Raw genomic sequence first — 6,423 nt, 5'->3', positions numbered from 1 at the left:
GCAGGGTTGCTGCGTTCCCAAAATGTGCAATAGTGAAACGATTATGTGCAGCATGCCGTCACTAGGCCCCAGAGTGAACGGCCTCCAGGTTCGCAGGGGCTGGCTGTGCTCAGGGCAGCAGGTTTGGGCTGATCTCCACATCCGTTATGACCAACCCAGGCCCTGAGAGGCCTGTTTGTGCTCCCCAGCCAGTCCAGGCACTGCCCGTTGCAGTCCTTGACCCTTCCCATGCCTCCACCATCAGCTGTGGCATCTCCTACAGGCCTGGCTCCGAGCTGGCCCCATGGAGCTTGGCCCAAAGGGGTGCAACCAGGTCTTTAACAGAGAAGGGGCTTGGGGACGTGCAGCACTGAGCGCAAGTCTTGCCCAGCCAGCGTGGGCCCATGTGCTGCGGGCGCAACAAGCTCCCGGCTCAGCAGCCCCGGTGCAGCCAGCGGCTGTGCTGGGGCCTGTGTGTGGAGCAGGTGCCGGCAGCATGTTAGTGCCTTGTGAGCGCTGGGAGCATGTGGCCTGCCTCCCTGCCCTGCAGACCCTGGGCTGCCCCTGGCTCCCCTGCCCGGCCCCGCTCCGTGATGGACCCCACGGGCAGGGGCTGGCGCCAGGCCTGGAGCGAGAGCTGCTTTAGGGCCGCGTGGGCCACCCCACGGAGGGGCCCTGGGCAGGACGGGCACCCCGCGGGCTCTCGGATCAGAGGCTGGGCATCATCTGGCACCTCTCTGGCAGCTGGGCCGTGTTGAGGGGACGGTGCCAGCCTCCCCCCTGCTTGCTTCCTGCAGGGGCCGGGCAGGCCCCGGTCCCTCGGGGCATCAGGAATGTGCCTCCGGCAGCTTGTTGACGTCGCGCTCCCAGCTGCAGACCTCCGCCCTGCTGCAGCCGCAGCCCCAACAGCCCCGGCCTTGTGCGCCCGCTGGGCAGGGCTGGAGCCGCGCCACGGCCGGCTTGTGATGTGGCCACGTTCCGGGCCGGGGCTGGGGCCGGCTTCCTGCCCAGGCGTGGGCGGAGGGAGAGGCTTTTCCTGGCACGCGGCTGTGCCCTGAACCAGGCTGGCCCCGCACGTGGTGTGGTGCATGCCCCCCGCCCCCGGGAGCATGTCCCTGCCCTGCTGTGAGCGCAAGGGGCCGGAGCTGCAGCTGGCTCGGTCACCCCGTGCCCGGTGCTCCCGCGGGCGGGTGCCTGGGGCAGGGGGCTCCGGCCCTGCGGTTGCTCCTGCTCCAGGGACAGCCAGGCCTGGAGAGGCCCTCGGGCCCTGCTCCCTGCCCACTGCCCTCTCTGTCTCCACAGGCTGGCACTGGCCCATCTGCCGCCTCCGGCCTGGGCGTCAGCCGGTTCCCTCCTCGTGTCCTGCCTGTTTGTTTCTATCTTGAGCAGCCTGGATCCTCCTGTGTCCCCCAGTCCAGCTCTTCAGCCTCCCCCCCGCTTTCTGTGGGCTGCGATGCTACGTGCCCCGCGTGCTGCGCATGCCCGTGCAGCCAGTGCAACGCGCTGAGCTGGGTGGAGGTACCCGCGGGCCCCCGTGCTGCCAGACATGCTGCCCTCATGCTACGATGCTGGGTGACCCCGAGTTGCACGCGGTGCTGTGCCCGGCTTCCCAGCCGTGCTGCAAGGCAGATGCACAGGGGTGTGGATGGGTTGCGGGCAAGCGTGGGTGCCCTGGCCCCCAGCTCTGCATGTGCACCCCGGGGGCTGCTATCCCCAGGTGGAGAGGACTGGCAGGAAGGGGCTGGGAGCGGCGGTTTGCACTCCCAGGCTTCATGGCTTTGGCCTGAAGGGTCCTGCCCTGGCTGGGTTGTGGGGGCTGCTTTGAAGCACTGGGCGCTGGGCAGAGCTTGGGCTGGGGCCTGCGCGGCGGGGGCTAGTGCTCCTGGACCGGGATGCCCGAGGCTGCTGGCTGCAGGCCCTGGTCAGTTGGGGAAGGGGGTCCCCTGGGCATTGCCCCCACTCCGGGCTTGCCCCTTCCAGGCAGCTGTGATGCCCCAGGCTCCTGGCTGCCGGCGCTGCCCTGGGGCTGTGCGGTCTCCATGGGGCGGTGTCTGGGAAGCGTGGGCCAAGCCAGTGCAGTTGTTCCCAGCTCTGCCGCAGCTTGAGAGCAACGTGCAGCTCTGTGCACGTGGGGCCGCAGCCGAGCCGGCTGCACCGAGCTGGGGTAGGGCAGGGCGAGACCCCGGCCCCCCCGCTGCACCGCTGCAGAGCAGAGCAAAGCAGCCCCGAGAGCCAGGAGCAGACGGCGCGTCCAGCCGCGGGGCCAGGCTCAGGGTAACGCCGCAGCCCCGATGCAGGAGATCTGCTGCTTACGGCCTCTGAGCTCCCTGCAGAGACAGGCCCCTCGCAGGGGCCGCGGTGGAAGCCCTTCGCTGGGGGTGTCTGGGCAAGCGCCGGGCAGGGGCCAGCCATGCTTGGCGTGTGCTGTGAAGAGCTGGGAGCCCAGGACCCCTCTGCTCTGCATCGCTGGGGGCGGTGAGAAGAGCAGGAGGATGCTGGCGAGGACCGGGCGCAGCTGGAGAAGGCAGCAGGGCTCCGGGACCCGCCTGGGGACAAAAGGAGGTGCAGGGCGCTGGGAGATCAGGAGGGTCTGCACCGATGCTCCTGCTCGCACAGCCCAGGAGACTGCCGGCGGCTTAGGCAACACGAGCGCGCCGCCGGCCCGTGTTCAACTTGTTCTCCGTGTCCCTCAGGTCGTGAGCACGTGCTCCCCGGGCCGGATCGGTGCCCGCGGTTCTTCTGCCCCAGGTGCAGGACTTTGCACTTGGCCTTGGGGAATCTCATTTGTATGAGTTGATTGTAGCCGTGTCTGCAGTCCAGTCAGGTCAGAGAGTCAGAGACCAGCCGGGCTGGCAGGGCCTTCCAGGGGTCGCACCTAGCCCAACCCCTGCCCGAGGCAGGATCAGCCCCATCCAAAGCATCCCACACATGCCTTTGTCTGACTTAAGTCTTAACCCTGCACAGCCCCTGGGCACAGGCTGGGCTGCGCTGCCGGGTTTTGCTTTCCTCTCTAATGCGGAGCACGGCCTCCGTCTGGGGTCTCGAGTGCATTTAACCCCCTGGCAGCAGCCGGACCCTGACACCCTTGTCCCCCAGCTTCACTCGGGGCAGGTTCAGGGGCTCTTGGTGCGTCTGGCCACGGGCCCTGTCTCTGTGCCCAGGACGCCGTGTACCGGTAAGACAAGGACATGTCTGGGATGCTTTGGATGGTGCAGAGCCGGGGCAGGGGTCTCCTGCTCTTCAGCACTGGGGAGGCCTCCCCTGGAGCCGTGCGCCCAGCTCTGGCCCCGCACTTCCAGCAGGACGTGGACAGGATGGAGAGCCCACGTGGGTCCAGTGCAGAGCGACCACAGTGAGCAAAGGAGGCACGATGGATGCGGCTGGGCTGGAAGAGGTGGCGTGACTGGATCTGGAGGAGAGCGGACTGAGCCATTGGCCATCATGTGTGACAACTCACGGCCATCAGGAGAGGTCCCGGACGATTGGAAAAGGGCAACATAGTGCCCGTATTTAAGAAAGGAAAGCAGGAGGATCCAAGGAAGTACAGACCAGTCAGCCTCACCTCAGTCCCTGGAGAAATCAGGGGGGAGATGCGCAAGGAATCCCCTGCTACTCGTCTGGAGGAGAAGAAGGTGATCAGGGAGAGGCAGCGTGGATTCACCCGGGGCAAGTCATGCCGGACCGACCTGATGCCTTCTGCGAGGAGGTGGCTGGCTCTGTGGGTGCGGGCAGACCCGTGCATGTGGTGTACCCAGATTTAGCAAGGCTTTTGGTACGGTCTCCCACAGCGTTGTCGCAGGTGAGCTAAGGAAGTACGGGCTGGACGACTGGACTGTAAGGTGGACATAAAGCTGGCTGGAGCCTCAGGCTTGGCAGGTAGTAATCAATGGCTCGATGTCTAGCTGGCAGCCGGTATCAAGTGCGGGGCCCCAGGGTCAGTCCTGGGGCCGGTTTTGTTCAACATCTTCATCAATGACCTGGAAGATGGGCTGGATGCACCCGCAGCAAGTCTGCAGATGCCACCAAGCTGGGGGAGTAGTGGATACACTGGAGGGCAGGGTAGGATGCAGAGTGACTGAGACAACTTGGAGGATCGGGCCAAAAGAAATCCCATGAGGTTCAACAAGGCCAAGCGCAAAGTCCTGCACTGAGGAGGGGGCAATGCCCTGCACCGGGGCAGGCTGGGGGTGACAGGCCGGGCAGCAGCTCTGCAGAAAGGACCTGGGGGGACAGGGGACAAGAAGCTGAACAGGAGCCAGCAGTGCGCCCTCGGTGCCAAGAAGGTGACCGGCATCCTGGGTAGGAGCGGTGCCAGCGGGTGGAGGGCAGTGATTCTTCCCCTCTGTACAGCACTGGGGAGGCCACGTCTGGAGTCCCGTGTCCAGCTGCGTGCCCCCACGACAGAAAGGATGTGGACGCACTGGAGAGAGTCCAGCGGAGGGCAATGAAAATGGTTCGGGGCTGGGGGACGTGGCTTGTGACACCCTTTTTCTGCTCCATGTGTCTGGGGGTTTAATCCTCCCCCAGAGATGCTGGGTGCTGCAGACCAGGCTGTTGGCGGCCATGGCCCCCCTGCTTTCCTGGGAGCAGGGGTGCGGGGCCGTGCCCTGTGGTTGTGCGACAGGGCTCTTGTGTGGTTCAGTAACAGGTGCAACAAGCGCTTGTCTGGGCAGGGATGCTCCTGCCTCCAGTGGGGGTTGCACTGGCTGTGACTACAGGGGTCTGTTCAGATCAAGACCCAGCACCTCCCTGCTTGGCTGGGTCAAGCTGGCCCATCCCTGGGCCCAGGGCCCGGGACCGCTCCCGAGGGAGAGGGAGCAAGGAGCTGCACCAGCGCCAGCACCCCGGCCTTGCACCTGCCTCCTGCCCTCCCCGCCCCGCACCATTGTGGCCCCAGGCTCCAGGCCAGCTCGGTCCCGTGTCTCCCCCGGCCCTCGGGCAGCTCGGCCCAAGCTGTTGAACAGCCCCTGGGGTGTCCAAGCCGCTCGCTCTGCGCACCCGCGTCCCTGGCACTTGCAGCGCCTGCGGCCTGGGTGCAGGTGCCTGCTGCCGGTGTCCTGCTTGGGGCATAGCGGGGGCTGCATCCCAGTGCCCCTGGAGCCTCTCACCCTCCTCCCCACCCCGTTGCAGCCGGCTGGGCCCTGCCCTGGCGCTGGCTGCTGGGCGCAGGCGGTAATTACCCTGCCCGCAGCGCAGCGGGACTTGTGGCCGGGCGCTGCCTGCTATTCCTGGCCCAGCAACAGAGCAGCGAGCGCGTGGGGACAGGCCGGCCCCGCTGCCCGCCTCACTTTCTCCCTCTCCCATGGGGCAGTGGTGCTGAGTCCAGAACAGGGTGCACGGCGTGCGGCCAGGCTGGTTGTACTGGGGCAGGGCTGGGGTGGAGACGAGGGTGGCAGGAGACGTGGGGGGTGTCGGCAGGGCCCGGCCTTGGCTTGTCTCTGCCGGGCGCAGGGATCGATCGGGACGGGGGCCTTGGCCGTGGCTGCCGGCGGCTGTAAATCGTCTCGGCCCATTCCTCTTTGTGCTGACGGGGCCTCAGGGCCAGACGCCCGCGCCTGATGGATGGCTGCTGCGCTGGCGGCTGCCCCCACCCTGCTCCTGGCAGGGCTGCGTGTGTGGCCTGGCGGCACTGGGGGTGGGGGGCAGTTGTTCCCGTCCTGCCTTCCCGCCCCATGCGCCCAGCTCTGGGGTGGAACAGCTCAGCTCAGCCTCACGCGGGCGCACGGCCGGTTGTGTGCTCCTCTCCTGCCTGCGCGCTGCTGGGGCTGCAGGGGCAGCTCTGCTTGCTCAGTCGGTGCCGGTGTGGGGGCCGGGGTGAGATGAGGATCGTGGCTGAGACCGGTCCCCCAGGAGGAAGTGGCTGGGGGGGGTCGCTGCTCTGGGAGCTGCTGGTAGGGCCTGAGCTGCTTGGGGAGGAGCACAGCGGTGCGGGGGGCAGGAGGGGGCGACTGGCCGTCACTTGTTCGCGTTGGTAGCATTGCAGAGCAGTGGGGCTTGCAGGGAGCTGCGGGGTCACATCCAGGCCCAGCCTGGTCCAAGGCAGGATCAGCCCAGACAAACCTCGTGTCCCACACAACAGTCACCCCAACGCATCCCTGGGATCGCCCCTACCCCTGCCCCCAGGATCCAGGGGGCCACAGACGCCAACATCCTGCTGCCGCCGTGGGGGTCCCAGCCCAGGCCCAGGCCGTGCCCCCCCCAGCGTGACCAGTCTGAGCAGGGGGGAAATCCCTTCCTGCCCCGGTGCAGCACTCAGCCTGAGCGTGGGGGCAAGACCCTGCGGGGTTGGTGCCAGCAGGAGCATTGGCGCAGCCCAGCCCCATCCCCAGCCGGGGCTGCAGCAGCACCAGCACTTTGGGGGAGGATTAAACCCCCTGAGACATGGAGCAGGAATGGGGAAGGAGGGGGGAAACCAGCACAGCCCAGGGGCCTGGGACCCCCATG

The sequence above is a fragment of the Gavialis gangeticus genome, unplaced genomic scaffold (genome assembly GCF_001723915.1).
Source record: "Gavialis gangeticus isolate Ggan-Ray unplaced genomic scaffold, GavGan_comp1, whole genome shotgun sequence".
Taxonomy (NCBI): domain Eukaryota; kingdom Metazoa; phylum Chordata; order Crocodylia; family Gavialidae; genus Gavialis; species Gavialis gangeticus.
Note: the sequence above shows the minus strand (reverse complement) of the source record.